This window comes from Suricata suricatta, chromosome 17, assembly GCF_006229205.1.
Source record: "Suricata suricatta isolate VVHF042 chromosome 17, meerkat_22Aug2017_6uvM2_HiC, whole genome shotgun sequence".
Lineage (NCBI taxonomy): Eukaryota > Metazoa > Chordata > Mammalia > Carnivora > Herpestidae > Suricata > Suricata suricatta.
The window spans coordinates 48,615,321-48,634,917 of record NC_043716.1 but is presented as its reverse complement, the minus strand read 5'-3'; the positions used below and the strand labels follow the sequence as shown (position 1 = coordinate 48,634,917).

Genomic DNA, 19,597 nt, shown 5'->3' with positions numbered 1-19,597 from the left:
TCAGACTTCAGCTGAGGTCATGATCTCATGATTCATGAGTTGAGCTCTGTGCTGACAGCCCAGAGCCTAGAGCCTGCTTCAGATTCTGTGTCTCCCTCTCTCTCTGCCTCGCTCCCACTTCTGCTGTCTATCTCTCAAAAATAAATAAACAGTAAAAAAATTTTTTTAAAGGAAAGAATTACAAGAAAAGGAAAGGAAGATCATCCTTCATTTCACTCTATTTCTCTACTCTCTCCTGAGGAATGTGTGGAGTCTCTCATTTTTTTTTTTTTGCCATCATTATCTGTTATGGGTTGAGTTGTCTCCTCCCAAGAAGATATTTTGAAGTCCTAACCTCTGGCACCTGTCAACCTGTGACTGAGATCCTATTTGGAAATAGGGACTTTGCAGATGTAGTCAAGTCAAAATGAGATCATTAGCATAGACTAATAATATGACTGGTGTTCCTCTGAGAAGAAGGAAGATCCACACAGAGAGGAGTGCCCTGTGAAGACAGAGGCAGGGGTTGGAGGAGCATTGCCACAAGCAAGGAGCCTTGGGCTACCACAAACACACTAAGGAGGCAAAGAAGGTTCCTCCCCTAGAGGCTATGGCAGGAGGGGAACCTTCATGTTAAGACTTCAGGCTTCCCAAATTGTGAGAGAATAAATTTTTGTTTTATTATATTTAAAAAGTTTTTTAATGTTTATTTATTTTTGAGACAAAGAGAGAGCATGAGTGGGGGAGAGACAGAGAGAGAGGGAGACACAGAATCAGTCTCCAATCTCTGAGATGTCAACACAGAGCCCGACACAGGGCTCGAACTTGTGAACATGAGAACATGAACTGAGCTGAAGTCAGACGCTCAACCCACTGAGTCACCAAGGTGCCCCATATGTTTCTGTTTTAAACCAACCCGTTACAGCAGCCTGAAAACACTCATACAACATTCCATACTTGCATCTGAAAGGTTATTTTACACCTTTTAGAATTTTCCTCCATCTGTTCCTCTGAGGAATCTTCTACCACTTTCAACCTTTGCAATGATGGACTAGTAAGCGGTCCAACTATTTCCAGCCATAAAATCAGCTGCCCAACACAACTCGGGTTCTGAGTTTATTTTCCAGCAATGTCATTCTAGCTATTAAGCTTACTCTCCGGTTGAGAGGTGATGGAAGTCTTAAAACGTTGCTCTTCAACTTGATATGACATCTACATATCACTAGCCATCTATTTCCTGGGGGGATGAGTCTGTGTATATAGTTGACTGCATCATGTTGCATATACAGACTCAAGAGAGCACGTGCATTTTTGGAATATATTAAGTCATTTTGATTCTGTATGAAAACGGAGAACTTGTAAAACAGTTAAAGCTGAATCCAAAACATTAGCAGCCTATTATGCTTCACCTAAATGTGCTTCTAAAACAGTATTTTAGGATTCCTTTATTTATGATACAGTGCAAATTTTAGACTTTTTGGTATTGGAGAACACCTGTTTTCCTGGAGCTAGGCATGTGGCTTTACTTAAATAGTACATCCCTCCCACCTGCCTCAAATTACCCTTTCACCCCCACAATTGGAGTACTTGACATGTTAATGTTATTCACTGTAAGCCTGTGCACCCAAAAGTCTCAAATTGAATGTAAATATTACATGAGAGGGTAAAATAAGGGAGAAGTGTCTCTTTACCGAGTAGATCAGGATGATTCAAGAGTATAGGCTAAAATCAAGTAAAGAGGGGCACCTGGGTGGCTTAGTTGGTTCAGCATCTGACTTCGGCTCAGGTCATGATCTCATAGTCTATGAGTTCCAGCCCCATGTGGGGTTCTGTGCTGACAGCTCAGAGCCTGGAGGCTGCTTCAGATTCTGTGTCTGCTTCTTTCTCTGTTCTTTCCCCACTCACTCTCTGTCTGTCTCTCTCTCTCTCTTCCTCAAAAAAATAAACATTAAAAATTTTTAATAAATAAAAAATTTAAAAATCAAGCAACAAAGCCCCTATATGTCTCATAAAGTCCTATGTGGGTAATAACAGGAAACTGAAAACCTACCACAAAGGTTAGACAAAAAACTAGGCCAGTAACCAGTAGCACAGATAAAATGAAAGCATCAGAAGGAGTGTGTGTTTGTGTGTGTGTGTGTGTGTGTGTGTGTGAGTGTGTGTTGGGGAGACAGGTACTGGTGGGAAAGAGGGCTCCAAATAAAGTAATGCATATGTATAACTTCTTTACAGTGTATCCTATGAAGGATCTATTCTATATTATTTCTAAGCCTAATTTTCTATTCTTTGCCTCAGAGAAATAAATGCTATTTGTTAGGCCTTCCTCTGTTGCCTATATTTAAGGCAGGTAACAGGTTGCTTGCAAATTTATGATTTCTAAGGCATGATGTCAATCTACAAGAAGTTAGTAAGCTATTTAAATCACAAAACATAACAAACAGAAAATGACCACTTAAATTGTATTCTTATTTCAGTTTTACTTTCGTTAACAGTCCGATGAGTGGGAAAGGGTCATGGCTGAAGGTCAAGTGAGTAGAAGAGGAAACAGGGACTCCTGGGTGATTTAGTCAGTTAAATGTCCAACTCTTGATTTTGGCTCAGGTCATGATCTAAAGGTTTGTGGATTCAGCCCCAATGTCAGCTCAGAGCTTGCTTGGGATTCTCTCTCCTTCCCTCTCTCTCTGCTCCTCTCTCACTCATGCTAGCTCTGTGCTCTCTTCAAATAAATAAATAAGCTTAAAACAAAAGAGGAAACAGAAACTACCATGGTATAAAGGAGGGCAGGCTTCTTGTTGGTTTAATTCAAACTTGTCTGGTAAGGTGTCATGTGAAATGTAGATTTGGCTAGCACTTTGAGAGACAGGCCTGTGTAAATAAGAGTCAAAGGGAGAAGACTTAATGTTCTCCAGATGGGAGCAAAGAACCCAGCATTTTTGTAAAGCAAGAAAACTGGATTCATAAAAGGGAAGAGGTGGCTGAGAACACCAAAAGATTATGTTGCACCCCAAATAGCAAAACTTTTACCTACCTGGCTAAGGACTGTGAATACTGTCATTTGTTATTTTTCATTTTTTTAGACGTTGTCTCTCTCCTAAAGAATATTTCCAAACAAGATTTTGGTGACATTTCTGGTTATAGAGGGAAACATTCATAAGTGACACTGACATTTTTCAGGGGTTCTACTTGAGAAATTTAGCAAAATTATGCAATACTTTACACATTCCTGGTCACCTAAGTAGATGAATTACAGCTTATTGGAGAGAGATTATAGGATTTGATCATTGGAAATGACCACCACAGACTTGTGTCTTTAGCATATGAATATGCAAAAGGCTCCCACTGAATTCAGTTCAATCTGTAAGTGGGGCCATGTACTTAATTAGGTCCATAATTCAGCTCAGAAAAGGACTTGGGAAAATAACCTCCAAGTGTTTTCATTAACCTCAATTACCCATATAATGTGTGCATTTTTATCCAGCCAAAGTGTAACAAAGATGATCTGTTTTCTACCAGCCAAAGGTTGGGGAGAAGGCACACAGTGTTTTTAGGTAGACTTTCCCCCTTATCTTAGAGCTTGCAAGCCTAGAATTTTCTTTCAAGGCGGGGGAAAACCCACCAGAACAATTACCCCTTTCAAATATAAAATCCCTGTGATCAGCCTTTCCACCTTTCCACCGCTGACCCTTCGGACAGAAGCAGACACAGCAGGTTCTGTCTGGGTTGAGTCGCCCTGTTTTACCAGCACAAATACTTTGGCAGGAAGATAAGTAAGTGATTAAATGCAAGGTGGAGCCTAAAAATATAAATGCCAAGCAAATGATTGAACAGCTTTTTTTTTTTTTCTTGCAGTGCAATGAGACAGCTGAGGCTGGACAGAAGCGGCCATGACTGGTTCCCCTCAAGATCTCCTTGCCACAAACACTAGGGCATCAGGGCTAGACCCCGTGATGGAAGGAGTTATTGCAAGGGTCACGATGCATCAGCATATCATCTTCCACCTTTGTCTCAGGAGTGTTGTAACTAGAGATTCTGAACAGAGTTAGTCAGAGCCCTGTGTTCTCTGTAAATACTGGAGTAACTAGTTTTTAATCTTTTTATCGACATGCAGAGTTGGTAAACAGAGATGTGGAAACCATCCGCAATAATGTTACATGCACTTGTAGGTCTAGTTTATAGCTAAATATTTTCCCTTCTTTCTGGCAAGTTAAGCGTATTTATTAGTGTGCCCTCTGGTTATAGACTACCCCACTTATGGCAACCCTGTGGTTTTACACTTTAGTAATATTTGTTTTTATTTTTTTAATGTTTTATTTGCTTTTGAGAGAAAGAAAGACAGCATGAGCACGGGAGGGTCAGAGAGAGAGGGAGACACAGAATCTGAAGGCAGGCTCCAGGCTCTGAGCTGTCAGCACAGAGCCTGACACAGGGCTCGAATCCACGAACCACAAGATCATGACCTGAGCCGAAGCCGGACGCTCAACCGACTGAACCACCCAGGTGCTCCAATATAAGGTTTTTTTGGGTTTTTGGTTTTTGGTTTTCTCACTGTCTCATTCAAGTTAGGAATCCTACTTCTAGGAACTACTGAGAAAATAAGCAAAAAAAAATGTATATATATATATATATATATATATATATATATATATATGTCTTTGAATGGTTTTTCTCTTTGAACTTTTAAAACCTGGAGACCTGGAGCACACAGAGAATTAAACTGAAGGCAGGTAGGCACTGTTCCCTTCCTGGTTGTTAAAACTCACGCACAAATTATGAGAGACTCTTAATTCCATCTAAAACCAAAACCTTAGGTAGCCGGTTATGTGACTTGAAGACCCCATTTCTGTTGCTGAACACCTCTTGTCTAACCCTTCCCCCCTCATACACAAAGTCAAATAAATGAGGCAGGGACCACCCTGAGTGTACAACATAGAACCTGGCACACAGTAGGTATTTAATAACCCTTCTCTCCTTTTGTAGGTCCAAGAAGAGGACAAAGAGGGGAATTAAAGAGAAACTGACTTAATTTGTCTGTTCATGCCTGTATACTCCATATGGCTACCTAAGACCAACTTTCATGTATTTTGGCAAACACAGGCTGAAAAACATTTTTATTGGCTTTCAAAATTGAATTTATAGATTTTTGTTTTTAAACTGAAGGCTTTTAAATTACTGAGCCATATTTAGGTATGTAAACTTCAGGTTATTCCAGCCAGGGAATAAATTTGGCCATTGGATAAAGCTATCATGACACAATTGCCAGAATCACATGAACAAACAACAAAATGGGAGTATGAGCCCATGCCCCTCTATTTTAACTGAACTAGCTAGGTAGGAAAAAAATCATTTGGCTTCATTTGGTTTCTTTTCAATGGCAGCTATTAACTAATTCAAGCATAGCCATGGTGTACCATCCAGGTGCCCCACAAGTTGGAAATAGTCATCTCATCCAGGTTTAGAGAAAATGCTGCATTCAAGAAAGGTGATCACTTCCCCTCTGTTCTCAAGTAGAAGGCCAAATTTATTGAATGAGGTGGAATTAGCTCTTGAAAATTCAATTTCCTGGGAATGTCAACATTTCTAAAGTGCCTGTCTACTATGTGTTAGTTGACATTCATAAGAGCTATATCATAGCTACCATTGACCCACCTGGAAGAAAAAACAGAACTTCTATAGTGGTGATGTGCGTGGGCCTAGACCACTGTTTTCAAACCTTCATATCTATCAGAGTCACCTGGAGGGTGTGTGAGGAAGAGATACATTGGACTCCATCCCCAGAGTTGCTTATTCAGTAGGTCTGAGGTGGAGCCTGAAAATTTGCATTTTGCACAAATTCCCAGGTGATTCTGATGCCCCTGGTCCCAGACCACACTTTGAGAACCACGAGTAGTCACACATGGCAGTTTAGATTAAAACCCAGGTCTGTCTGACATTGAAATGCAAACAGGTGCCTCACTGAGGGCATACCTATTATCTTCTTAGGATTTCACCAGTGCAGAGACAGAAAAGGAAGGAAGGCAGTAGTATATGAAAGAAAGAGAGATGGATCTGGAGTCAAACTCCAGTCTGAGTTCCCCTACCGGCTGCGAATGAGCCCGTTACCTCATACACCTGATCCTTACTATGTCCATTGCTATAAGAAGAATTCTCTATTACTCCCACTGCTCTTGCAGAAGTGTTTTTGAAGACAAAATATGATCGTTGCTGTCAAAGTGTTTTCTAAGCTTTGAAGTGCTACCACAGCGTTGTTTTGTTATATTCATTAGGAATTAAAAAAAAATAAAGAGGCACGAAACAAAAAAAACAAAAACATGCCGGTGAATGATCTGGTCTTTAGTTTAAAAGCTGAGACTACGTAAAAGGAAGAGCCAAACACAACAAAGAGGTTTATTAGAACCTTCAGGAGTTCAGTGATCTTTGAGATGAATGCACTAACAGTTTTAAGAGTAAGGGCAACTGCCAAATTTTTTCTAATCGTCTTTTCTTCAACTTTAAAAAGTAAACATCCTATTTCTTCAACCCAAGTATTCTCAAGATGAATACTAAAAATGATTAATAAATAATGTGATTATTAATCACTTATTGTTATATCAATATAATATGCTATTTAATTGTTAATATTTGATGTAATTATTTTTGAATAGTAAAAATTCATTCATGCTAACAGTCTTCTTAGGATGTGTGGTTTTCTTTCTTTTGTAGAATACTGAAAATATTTTATTTAAAAAAACACAGTATTATTACGTTGATGGTTGGCTTTTGTCTGATACTTTTTCTGAAAATATACATTTGACTTCATTTGCAATACATGGCCAAACCAATTGAATTAGAGGATTTACTATTCAGTAAATGGTAAACACAGGTGGCTTCATCACTGTTAATCTTTCCTGAGTAATTTTCATACAAGGGTAATAACTAAGACTGCTTCTTCCTTCTCTATGAAAACTCTGATTGTAAATATTTGCATATTAAGAGCAGTAATTTCTAACAAAATTAACATTTACAAGCACAAAGGAAAAGAGGCTATTTTATGTAGGATTAATTAAGGAGAGAATTTTTACTCTAAGCTGAGAAATCTCTCAAGACCCACTAGGCTCTACTTTTATCCACATATTTACCCTGAAACAAATGGTTTATTTGATCTTAGCTCAATATTCGGTACTAAAGCCAACAGACTTTCATCTGTCATTAGGACCATTAAGAATGACTGCATTTCCCCCCATCAATGAAACACTGCTTTCCTTAGATCATATGTTATCCTTGCTCAATGAAATGAAATCCTTATTGATTTGTGGTGCTGAAGTTCTGTTTGTGTTTATTAGCTTTTGGTGAAAATGACAAATCTCTCTATTCATATGGGTAGGGCTCTGCCCACTAAATAGAATGTAGACATCTTCTTTTCTGTTTCTGGTTTGCTTGTTTTTATTCTTTAAATGTTTTGATAGAGAAAGAACAATTTAATGCCTAGCATGCAAAATAGAATACTTCAATCAATAGAAAGTAGAGAGCAGGGTCTCACTGGTAGGTTTTGATTTATTTTGTCATTTCAATATCTGAGCATTTCTCAGGCTTTCCCTTTGTGTCATGTCCAAAATGTTCTTGAATGCTGGGTCTATCATCCAAAATATGTGTTAATATGATTTAGCAATCCTAATAATCACACAGCTATGAATTTATGGAAACTTGAGGTTCTTTAGAGACCACAGATTAGCAGTAAAAACAGATACTGGGGAGAAAGGCTGCTGGGTCCAAAATCAGCTTTGCCATTTACTCGCTATGTGATCTTGGAAACATTGCATGGCCTCTTGGTGACCCTGTTTTCTTACATGTAAAAATGAAGTTTATCACAGGGATGGAAGGATTAATATCTGTGAAGCACTTACTATGGTGCACAGCATATCATTTTTAAATAAATTCAATCAATCAATTAAAAGTATTATTTCTGCAGTGAAGTGACACATGTTCCTTTGTTATTGGTAAAGGAAACATCTCCTAAGTTTCTCCCTGTGGTCTCCTAGCACTCACAAAAGATTGAGCAAAAATTCCTTCTACTCATAACTTTGGTAACAGAACGTTTGGGTTATGGAAACAATGAGGCCGCCTTATCATTGTGACACTATCTTTGAGATACAGAGAAAATGTGAAATCCCTGAAATACACAAAATCTGCCTATCTAGACAGCAGAAGACTGACTGGGCAGGCAATAAATTGAGAGGGTCAACCATAAAATAATAGAGAGTCATCCATAATCTAATAAAGAGAGAGCAGGGACAATCTCCACTTGATGGCACTGGTTAAAAAAGCAATTTTCAGCTGCACCCAGTTAAGTGTCCGACTCTAGATTTTGGCTCAGATCATGATCTTATGGTTGATGAGTCTGAGCCCTGCGTCCAGCTCCGACAGCTGCATCAATAGCACAGATCCTGCTTGGGATTCTCTCTCTCCCTCTCTGCCTCTCTGCCCTTCTTCAGCTTGTGTGTGGGTGCACTAACCTCACACCTCAGAAAGAAAGAGATAAACATTATTTTAACAAATAAATAAAAAGTAGTTTTCATAGTACAGTTTTGGCATCACACATTGAGGCTACTTCCAATCTTCAATGCTTGTTTAAAACGTAATAGTCAATGAATTTTGCTACCGGTTTTTCGTGTGTCCCATTTTCTCAGCTTAAAAGAAGGATAAGTAATGCTGAATCAGGACACCCATTGTCTCTGTGGAGAAACAGTCAGCAACTTAAATAAACAATATCATCTCATGAATGAAAGGGTTTGGGTTAGTGTAGAGATTTGGTTGCTATCCATTCAGCACCACTACACCTACTTAAGCCAAATAAGACAAAGACCAGGGCATCTAAACTTACTAAGATACCTAGAATGAATTTATTCCCAGTGTTTACTTTTAAAAGTAGAGGTAATGGAGCATCATCCAGCCAGTAAGACTCTGAAAACCATTAAGCCTTTAGCACTTCCAAAGCTTGTTCATGTGCATTAATCTCACTTTTTGCTTGTAAAAGAGGCAAAGCAGGTCTGTTTTAAAACCTGCCAGGGTGAATTAAGACTCTCTTCCACCACACGGTTAGCTATTTGGAGGCAGGAACTACATCTCAATCATTTATTTTCTATTCTGAATGGCAAGTGTCAGAGTTGGTAGATTTGGATTGTATTAATTTAGTAAAACTGGGACTACAAGTTCCAGAATTCCATTTCCTTTATACTTCCAGATTAGCCTGGGCCCTAGGAGATACTTTGCCTGAGATCTGTAAGGTGAAAGGAAACCAAGAGCGATAGTCTTTTTTCCATCAGAAGGTTGGCATAGGGCATAAGGTACTGTGGCTGTTCACACAGTCCATCACTGATCTGTCAACGGATGTTGTTGGCACGGGATAGCAGGTCATCCTAAAATTCTGGAGGTCTCTTCCTTCAGTTTCTATAGCTTCAGGTAATAGGAGAGAGGGCACCAGTTCCTTGTGCTGGTTACACTCATTATCTAATGGGAGGCTCACATGTTAAGAGATGAATATGAGCTCCATTTTATTCTGGTGGCTTCCAGTTAGTTTCCACTGTGTCTCATTTGTCTTCTTTCATTTCATAATGCATCTATCTTTCCAACTGCCTGCCTCGTGGTTTCAGGCTCCAGTGTCAGATAAATACACACACACACACACACACACACACACACACACACACACACACATTTAATAGGCTCAATTATCACGGTTTGATTACAGAAGCAGAACCACTAGGAAAATTCATACTTATTTTATAGAGGAGGAAGCTGATGATAGATAATTACTTACTGGCAAATAATAAAAAATGTGTAATGATGGAGAGACAGAAGACTTCTGGTGTTAACCCCAATGCACCACAGCAGCATAATGTCTCTTTAGCTTATGTACTCAACCCTTGGTATGTAGGGTGGATTCTTAATACCATTTTAAGCTTGTCATTAAGATATGAAAAGAAATTCTGACCACCTACTCCATAAACAGAGTGGCCCTGAGTTAACATCCATGACGTTTAGGACAATAAGGCACAGGAAATGGACAACTTTGGAAAACAGTAGAACCCTGTTCAGCAATTACCAAGTTCTATGGGTTAGAGACAGTTCCCTTTATTGAAAAAACCTACCTCGCACAGAAACCAAAGAGTCCCCTCTAAGGGAGGACACCATCACTAATTAGTTTGTCTTCCCTCGTCTTCATTATCCACATTTCCTATTAAATCTCCTCCTTTCCCAGAATCAGTCCCAGGTAATAGGGAGCTAGTTAAGACTTAAGACTATGGTCCTGACTGATCTGGGGGAGAAGGGCAGACCCTATAAATATCCTTGTGCAAGCTTCTACCTAGGTCACATATATTCACTTTGTTATTCCATTTATTTCCACTCTGCCTTCACCCTCACCCTGAAAACTCTATGTGCCAACCACAGAACACCTCACATTCTTCCAAACATGTCAAGTTCTTTACAAATCAGGCAGACATTTCTTCTTTCAGCTAAAACACATGCATTACATGCACCATAAAACTTCTCTCAATTCCTCAGGCACAGTTGGTTTTTCTGCCTGTGTCTTTTTTTTTTTTTTTTTTTTTTTTTTTTTTTTTTTTTTTTTTTTTGCTAGGTCTTGACTTTCCCAGTGGCAACCAACTGATAAACCTAGCTTCATACACTCAGTGCACATTAACTTTCAATGCAAGAAACTAAACTGTAACAGATGACAACATTCTGTCCATTGAATGGCAATGGGGTTCCCAAATGCTATTATTTTGATGCCTAAATAACCATCCACAATATGGTACTAATGATATGACAATTACTATGGTATTTATTTGTGTATAATTGGGTCCTTTATTTTCCACAAAAGAAGAAGAAGAGGAAGAAGAAGAAGAAGAAGAAGAAGAAGAAGAAGAAGAAGAAGAGAAGGAAGAGGAAGAGGAAGAAGAGAAGGAAGCATGGTGACTCTGAACAGCTAACATCTACAGGATACAACCTGAACTTCCACTCAACTTCCCGCTCTGCTCAGTCTGTCCTCCTGTACCTCTGTTGCACAAGCTCCTACAACAGATCATAACCAAGTTCTATGCACAAATGGAGAAATGGTTTCTCCACTGTTTATACCAGCAAAGAACAGGAATGATTTGATGCAGTTGTGCAGGAGACGCACACACAAGACAATCTGCCTATAGCAAAATAATGCATGGAAACCTTGTCCTGATTTCCATCATACTTTACTCCTGTGAGTGTAAGGCATAGTACATTCTGCTGCTGTTTGGTTTTGTTTGGGTTTGCTTGTTTGTGATTTTGCTTTCCTTAGTTTTAGTTCTCTGAAAGTTGTTGGAATTTTTTTTTTTTTTAGTTTTTCAACTCCTAACACAAATGGTGTGATCTTATCATCAGCTCAATATCGTTATCAAATACAGCCAAATAAGACTTTAGTCATAAGGAAATAAAACCACTTTCTATTCTGACAGAGCCTAATTTTAAATATGTGTAACATTACTCCACTTAGTCACACCACGTTCTCTTTGAGTGTTCTCTAACCACCCACAAGTTGGCTCAATTCTGACCTAAACAAAAGGCAAGTTAAGCATACAAAAGAAGCATATTTCTTACTGTGACAACCCTGCTGTATGGCTCATACTCTTTAATATTCTGGCACCTTCTCAACTGTAGTTGCCAGTCCAGGGAAGGATTTTACTGAGCAGTCTATAAATAGAATTCAGCAGTACGTTACCAGGGCACTAGAAGGTCAGTTAATAACCTAACATCTCATCCATGATGATGGAGTGTGTTCAGATAAGTGCTCGTTGGCATGAGCTATTTAGCCCTTGGGCAGTAGAACTGGTGTCCCAGCTCTGTCTAGGAGAGCCTTGAATCAGAGATCTTCTGGACAATTTTTGCAGCCCAGCCGTTATGCTAAGGTACCTTGTTTTGTGTGATTATTTTGGATTATTTTCCCAAAGTAGAGACAAAATGTCCTGAATTACCCATTGTTTGGAAAAGTCTCACATGAGATGTGAAGAGTACATAGCTGTGAAAAGACTCGCCAAGTTTGTGGGTGAGGAGATATTTTTCTGGGGCAGAGCCAACTAACTAATCAAGCAGTAACCTAACCCAAGAATTCAGTCTCATAAAAATCATCCTTTAATAGTACTTCTCAAAAATTTTCCATTTAAAGAAAAACCTGAAAAAAAAACCAGAAGAGAAGTGAGTATGTTACCCTTATCCCTACCCCAAATCCTAGGGGATCTGAAAATATAACACAAAAGATTGAGCTCAAGCTCACAATGTTCTGGTCTTATGATTTTTCTTCAAAACCTAAGCAGTTTTCAATACTGATGTATATCTCAGAATAACCTGAATTACAAAAATAATTATTTAAACTGCTTATCAATTAATTTATTAACTTTCTCTTATTCTCTATCAAAATGCTTGTGTTAAAGTAATGCTTCTAAAAAGTACACCATGTTTATCTTGTGGCTTCTCCAGAGTCCCTGGCACATCATTACTACTATGAGCATAGTCATTTGGAAACAGGACTCAGACACATAAAAAATAAACTACATGAAAATATAGGAGACAATACATAATAGTTGGAAAATACGGTGTAGAATGTGAAGTTCATTGAAGAGGAGACAATGCTATCAGAAGTATTGACAATGGATGTTTTTTAAAGTAACATATTCTTTGCCTCAATTCAGAGAAATTACTTTGTATTTGACCAAATTGCATGTTAAAAAGCTGTAGCACTGAAAATGCTGCATTAGATATGTAGATACTTCTGTACCCAAATGATGGCATTTTTAGGCATATGTATTTTGTGGAACTTAAAATGGAATAACTAGCAAAATATGGTTCTCAATCTCTTTTACAGACATGGAAGCTCCAAACTGCTATAATGTCTGCATGACAAAATACAATCCAGGTGAAAATGCCACATGTCACTTTGAAGGCTAATTTTATGCATCATCCTGGCTAGGTTATAGCATTAAGTCGTTTGGCCAATCACCACTCTGGATATTTTCACAAAGATATTTGTCAGATGTGATTAACACTTACAAAGAGTAGAATTTCAGCAAAGCAGATGACCCTCCAAAATATGTGTGGCCCACATCCAAGCAGTCGAAAGGATTAAGAGCAAAAGTTGAGGTTTCCCAAAGGGGAAGCAATTCTACCTCAAGATTGCAATATAAGAAACTCTGCCTAAATTTCCTGCCCACTGGTTGAGGCTGCAACTTTTGGACTCACAACTACAATATCAACTCTTGCCTTCATGTCCAACCTGCCACCTAACCTCCAGATTTCAGACTTGCCAGCCCTCCGAGTCACATGACCCATTCTTTAGAGGAAATCTCTTTTTCTATCTCTCCTACTCTCTATATCCTATTGGCTCTGTGTTTCTGCAGAACCCTGACTAATGCAGTTACCAAACTCAGGGGAAGGAAGATGACAAATGTAAGGCAATGAAAAATCTTGTGAAACAGCTCATAGTAAAAATGAAATCTCCGTGTCTAAACATTCTAAATTCTAAAAGCACACCCTGAACAACACCCACATGCCCCAAACATGGCTTATCCAGCCCTATTGCTGAGGAAAAGTTCAATGGGTTGGTGTGCTAATCCTGTCATATTTCATCATGGTACTAGGCCACTGAATTGCCCTTAATTATGTACAGACCTGTCTTTTTCTGCCAGACTGAGGGCAGGGACCAAGTTTTTGTTATCTTTGTAACCAGACTGAATAAGAGATTATTGATTGCAAGGGAACAGGGTCCTAATTTAAAAGGGAATATAGTGAAAACTTAAAATTCACCATAATAAGATGTGTGTTGGGTCCAAGGTAACTGGAAAAAGTTGTATTTAAAAGTGAAAACCTCTTTAAAATTCTGTGCACATTTTGCCTCTGAATCCTTGATTTCAGAATAGAAAACCTGGGAGGAATAGTTGATCCTATCTTTTTTTTTGCAAGAGCAGCTATAAAAAATATAAAGTCATTTACTCCTTACATTTTAATAACCACAAAATCCAGGGTACATGTGGCCTAACAAATAATGATGGGAATTCTCCTCCAAGTCTGCTGGGGCTAAGCCAGCTAAGAGAGCAGGATGCAACTGTCTTTACATAGAAATTTTTCAGTGTGATGCATTTCAGAGTGTAGACAAGACTGAGCTCTTGGGCCTAGAAACCATAAACAAAAATAACCTATCTGAGTTTATTTCAATGGTAATAGATGCTGTGGACTAAGCATTTGAGCCCTATCAAAATCCATACATTGAATCCTAATCTTAATGTGATGGTATTAGGAAGTGGAGCTCGGGGGGGGGGGGGGGGGGGGGGGGGGGGGGGGGGGGGGGGGGGGGGGGGGGGGGGGGGGGGGGGGGGGGGGAGTGATAGGTCAGAATGGTGAAGCTCTCATAAATGGGATTAGTGCCCTTATAAAAGAGACCCCAGAGAGCTCTCTTGCCTCTTCTGCCATATGAAGATCTAGTGAGAAGATGGCCCTCTGTGAACCAGAAAATGGGTCTCACCAGACACTGAATATGCTGGCACCTTGATATTGAACTTCCAGCCTCCAAGACTGTGAGAAATAAGTGTTGCTTAAGCCGACCAATCTGTAGTATTTTTTTTTTTTTTGGTAGTGTTTCTGATACAGCAGCCAGATTGGATTAAAACAAAATGCATCACAGAAGTACTGTCTGTTTAGAGCTCTCATTCCCATGGTTCGAACAAAGAAACCATTTGAAGATGCAAAGACTGATGGATGACCTGATGGTCATTATTTGCTAAAATCTAAATGAGGAGCACATCCTAATCAGGGGAGACGCATTTGGAGAAAGCCTTATGATACTGCCCAAGAAAACTTAGTTTTCTTTGGAGCCCCCTCTCTATTGGCTACAGTTGGGAGGGTCCAAAGAAGGAATGGTTTATGTCATGATTAGCTTTGAACCTTTCTTACAAGTCTCATTGAGTGAGCAGGTCATTGGCCTCAGCACAGTCTTGATGTTAATATACCTTTTCAGGGGCTCTTGGTGGTTCAGTTGATTGGGCATCTGACTTCAGCTCAGGTCATGACCTCATGGCTTGTGAGTTCAAGCCCTGCATCAGGCTCTGTGCTGACAGCTCAGAGCCTGGAGCCTGCTTCGTATTCTGTGTCCCTCTTTTGCTTTGCCCCTCCACTGCTCACTCTCTCTCTCTCTTTTTAAGAATAAATAAGCATTCAAATAATTTTTTTTAAAGATACCTTTTCCTTATTCCATTGGTCAAACTAGAGGAGCAATGTCTTTCTTTACTCTCATCCTCACTTCTGTATTTTCTTCATCCACATCACCTGCCTACCATCTACAATGCTCTTCCTCACTGTCTTTCTAGCTATTCAAATTTATACCTCTCCCTGCTCTTTTCTAACATCTCAAAAAACCATCTCTTGACACACTTAGCTTGCAGAAGCCTCTCCTCTTTGGAAGAAATTCTGGCACATCCACATGACCTCATCTACTACAACCCTTCCCCTTGCAACTTTGCTTCAGCCATGTTGGTCTCCCTGTCATCTTTCAAACATGCCAGGCACACTCAGCCTTGCACTATGTTCCATCTACCTGAACTGCTCTTCTCCAAGTTATCCATATTGCTCACTTGCTCACCACCCCCAGGTCTTTGATGCAATATCACCTACTTGGTGAATCTCTCCTTGACAATCCTATTTAGGAATATAAACCTGTGGTAGGCAGGTTTGAAGATGGCTCTCTATGATCCCTGCCTCCTGGTGTTCTTGTGAAATCCCCTCCCCCTGAGCATTGGCCGGAATAAGTGACTCATTTCTAATGAATAGAATTTGGCCAAACTGAGGGGACGTCACTTTTAAGATTAGGTTTGAAAAAGACTCTGTCTCTGTCTTGTTTACTTGCTGGTTGCTCTAATGGAAACCAGCTGCCATGTTTTTTATATTTTATGGAGAGGCCCACATGGCAAGGAATTGAGGAAGGACTCTGGCCAACAACTGGTGGAGAATGGAGGCCCCCCTCCAACTCCTCCAAAGGAACCAATCCTGCCAAGTACCATGTGATTGAGCTTGGAAGAGAATCTTCCCCCATGCAAGGCTTGAGATGGCTAGTCCCAGTGGATACTTACTTTGACTGCAGCATGTGATCCAGAGGACCCAGATCATCCTGGATTCCTGACCTAGAAAGCTGGGAGATGACAAATAATTGTTGTTCTGAGACACAGTTGTGGGGCAATTTGTTACACAGCAATAGATAACAAATACAATATTCTCACTCCTCCACCTCCATACCCCAGTAATTCCTTCCTCCATCATGTTTTCCTCTGTATTGCTTAACATCACTAACATGGTTTTCATTTTACTTATTGATAGTCTCCCCCAACATCTACTAAAATGTGAGATTCATAAAGGTAGGAATTTCTGTCTTTTTCTTTTCTTCAGTATGTCCTTTTCATCAATATATATCTAATCAATGCCTGGCACAGAGTAGTCAGTCAATATATACTTGTTGAATGCATGATCTATTATCCATTTACAAATCCTCTGTTTTTACTCCTTCACTAGTCTTAAATTCTCACAGAATGTGGTTTCACTGTAATAAACAATCTCCCACTCAACGCTTAGGCTTTAGGACTGTTTTGTCACTTACTAAGTTTTTGCTGAGGGAATCAAGCAATGAATAAATCAGAGAAAAACGTCTCTTACTATGTGCAGTACCAATCAAATCAAGGAAATTACAGGATGACCCATCATTTGATGTCAGTTACTCACAGGGGTTAAGGGCTTCAGACTACAATGGTAGAAAAGAGAAAAGAAAATGAAAGAAGCAGAATTCTGGAATTTCCTTTTCCATGAACAAACTGTAGGTCGTTGCTCTCCTAAGAAAATTAACATATTTCTCTCCCATTACTTCCCCCAAAAGAAAAATAATTTACTTATGGGAAAAGCAGATAAAATTTCCTCCATTCTGAGGAACTGCTTTTACCAATGTGATATTACTATGTATCCTGGAAAAGAAGGGAAGTGCCAGTCATCACTTTATAAGAAGAATCAGGTAGATTCTTGAGGGCTGAGGTTTCCGTCACATAGAGTAACTGAGCTATGAATGATAGGCTCCCAGTTGGTTTGTTAAAACCAATATCCACAGACAAAACATCACTCACAGGTTCACAGGAAGAGGGTGTTGACAATCTGTGTGTTCTAGCCACATCCACACAACAATGACTGCACATAAGAGATCTTTTGGGGGCATTTCCTCTTTGCCCTTTGCATCAAGCCTATTAACTCTCAATATCATTGGGATTAGAAAAGGTAGGGTACTGTGTGGTCATGCGAAGTAGACACATTTTATGCCTAGAGTTAGGTTCATGGGTCGGCGTTCCTAAAACAGGAAAATAACATAGGATTTTTGAATGTAAATTCATATGGGATGAAAGATGGACAGTTCATTTAAATGATGAGTTTTACAGATTCAAAAGAGGTTCACCTACATATATGGGTTGTTATGATACCAAATATTTACTCTAAATACCCTTTATATGGGTATCATTTTCCCCAAAATTACACCATTTTGTCAATTCCTAATTCTCAACTAGTTGATATCCAAGCCTTCACATGGACTCACCACTGTGTATAATGGGTAGTATATGTATGTGTACTATGTATATGTGTGTATGGAAGTATATGTACACACTTGCATGTGTACATAAAAGTACATATGTGTGTATAATGTATGTATATGTGTAATGGAAGACACATCAATTTCAATGTCTTTGAAGATTCTTGTTCTCTTGCAGGTCAAAATATACTTATTTAGGAAAGTGCATTATAATAGCATACTGAGGGCCCCTCCCACTGGGGTCTTTCCTTCCAGTTTCAAATGCAGCCCTGGTCTTGTTTTGTAGGAGACTAATGCTTTGGATTCAGTACAACTCTCGTGTTCTAAAAATAATCATAAGCAAGAGTTACATTACCAGTTACTCCCATTTCCTCACTGTATCTTCCTCCTTCTCGTTCACTGTCTCTGTCTCTGTCTCTCTCTCTCTTTCCTCTCTCTCTGCCTCCCTCTTTCTCTTCTTCTGCTGATTTGAATGGACTTGAACTCTGGATCCTGTTCTCCTATTCACTTTTTTTTTTAAAATAGTTTATTACCAACTTGGTTTCCATATAACACCCAGTGCTCTTCTGCTGTTCACTTTTAAACTATCTTGCTTCCTTTCAAGTACTTCTTAAATGGTATTCTACAAACAGCTGTAGTTTAAGCTCTTCGTGTCACTTTACTGGTTAAAATCTGGCATAGAGAGCGGTTGGCTACAATTTCCAAAGTAAAGTGGCAAAGGCACATCAGTCTATTCTTTCTTCTTAAGGCTCTTGACCAGCTGTAACAATATTCAGAAGAAATACTCCAGTTCTATTTCCCTAAGGACCTTTACATTCATACGACCATCTAAGACTTTAATGTACCTGATCACAATCCACCCGGTTCGTAGTAAAGTTCTTGCTTACCACCTATATCTGCCACCAACAGAAACAATTCAATTATATATGATAGAGAATTTGTAGTATCCAGAGGACAAAGATCAACATGTCCACACTTCTCTAAATAAATGCTCAGGAACAAAACTTCTAAGATTCTAATGCCAAGGTGGGGGGAAATGTGTTGGAGAGATTACAGTAAACACAACAGCAGAAAATTCCTTATTTCTAATTTGTGTTAAAATAAGTCTCAAAATGGGCACCTGGCTGGCTCAGTCAGTAAAGCTTGCCACTCTTGATCTCAGAGTCGTGAATTCAAGCCCCACACTGGGCATGGAACATACTTAAAATAAAATTTGGCTTCACACAAGCAATTGGAAAAAAGGAAGATTTTTTAAAAAACCTATAAACATGCATGTTTTTGTTTCCTCTCATAGCATTATTTACAATTCTTGGAAAAAGATTAACCTATTTTTTTGAAGTTTTTTGAGCGGGCGTGTGGAAGCACATTTCAGTGCTTAAAGCTATCTACCCACAAATGTATGTACATTTACACAGAATGCAGTAAGTTGCTTTGAAAGAAATTATAGAATCCTCCATTTGGTATTGAATATGGAGTATGATAAAGTCATATTTAGATGGCTACATAGATAGTCTCACGTAAAAGCTGTCTAATAAACTCTGTAAAGACCAATTTGAGAATATGTTTGACCGCAGCTTCAAAAGAGCTCAAGGACTATAACACAGTGCCTCCTACTTAGTAAAGCACTTGCGTTGGAAATTAAATTATCTTAATTGCATTTAACTCAATATTGACATTGACATTGCTGGGCTCAGAGCATTGCTTTCCCCCAAACAGAAGCCAGCATGAGCAAAGCAGAGGCTGAACGACTTTGTGTCATAACAAAAACTGAGTAAATGCTTACCTTTTCTCTCCCCACAGAGGATCTATGAGCTGGGTGCTCCCAGCTGAGCAATGGTAAAAATGTTCTGTAGTTAATAATAAAGGAAAGAAAAACTCCACACACCAAGAACCGAAGTTAACCATTGACTCAGGTTTGTTCCTAAAGTTCCACCTGAGAATCTACATAGATAGCCCTTGGCATCTTATAAAGAAGGCAATAGTAGGTCAGCTAGACACTCACTGCCA

At 39.1% G+C, this 19,597-nt stretch overlaps 1 protein-coding gene across 2 annotated transcripts in view; it reads right to left on the bottom strand.

The window, feature by feature from the left end:
• KCNJ16 (potassium voltage-gated channel subfamily J member 16) overlaps window positions 1-19,387 on the bottom strand; it is a 56,345-nt gene extending 36,958 nt beyond the window's left edge. Inside the window, exons 1-3 of one of the 2 annotated variants that reach the window (XR_003904863.1) lie at window positions 16,678-16,764; window positions 16,101-16,159; window positions 12,097-12,157 (exon numbers count right to left, since the gene is read on the bottom strand). The gene's annotated coding sequence lies outside the window, so the exon portion shown is untranslated. Of the gene's footprint in view, window positions 1-12,096; window positions 12,158-16,100; window positions 16,160-16,677; window positions 16,765-19,373 lie in introns of those variants that run through there. The other variant, XM_029929317.1, reaches the window with a different exon arrangement.
• Between the last annotated feature and the right edge of the window lie 210 nt (window positions 19,388-19,597).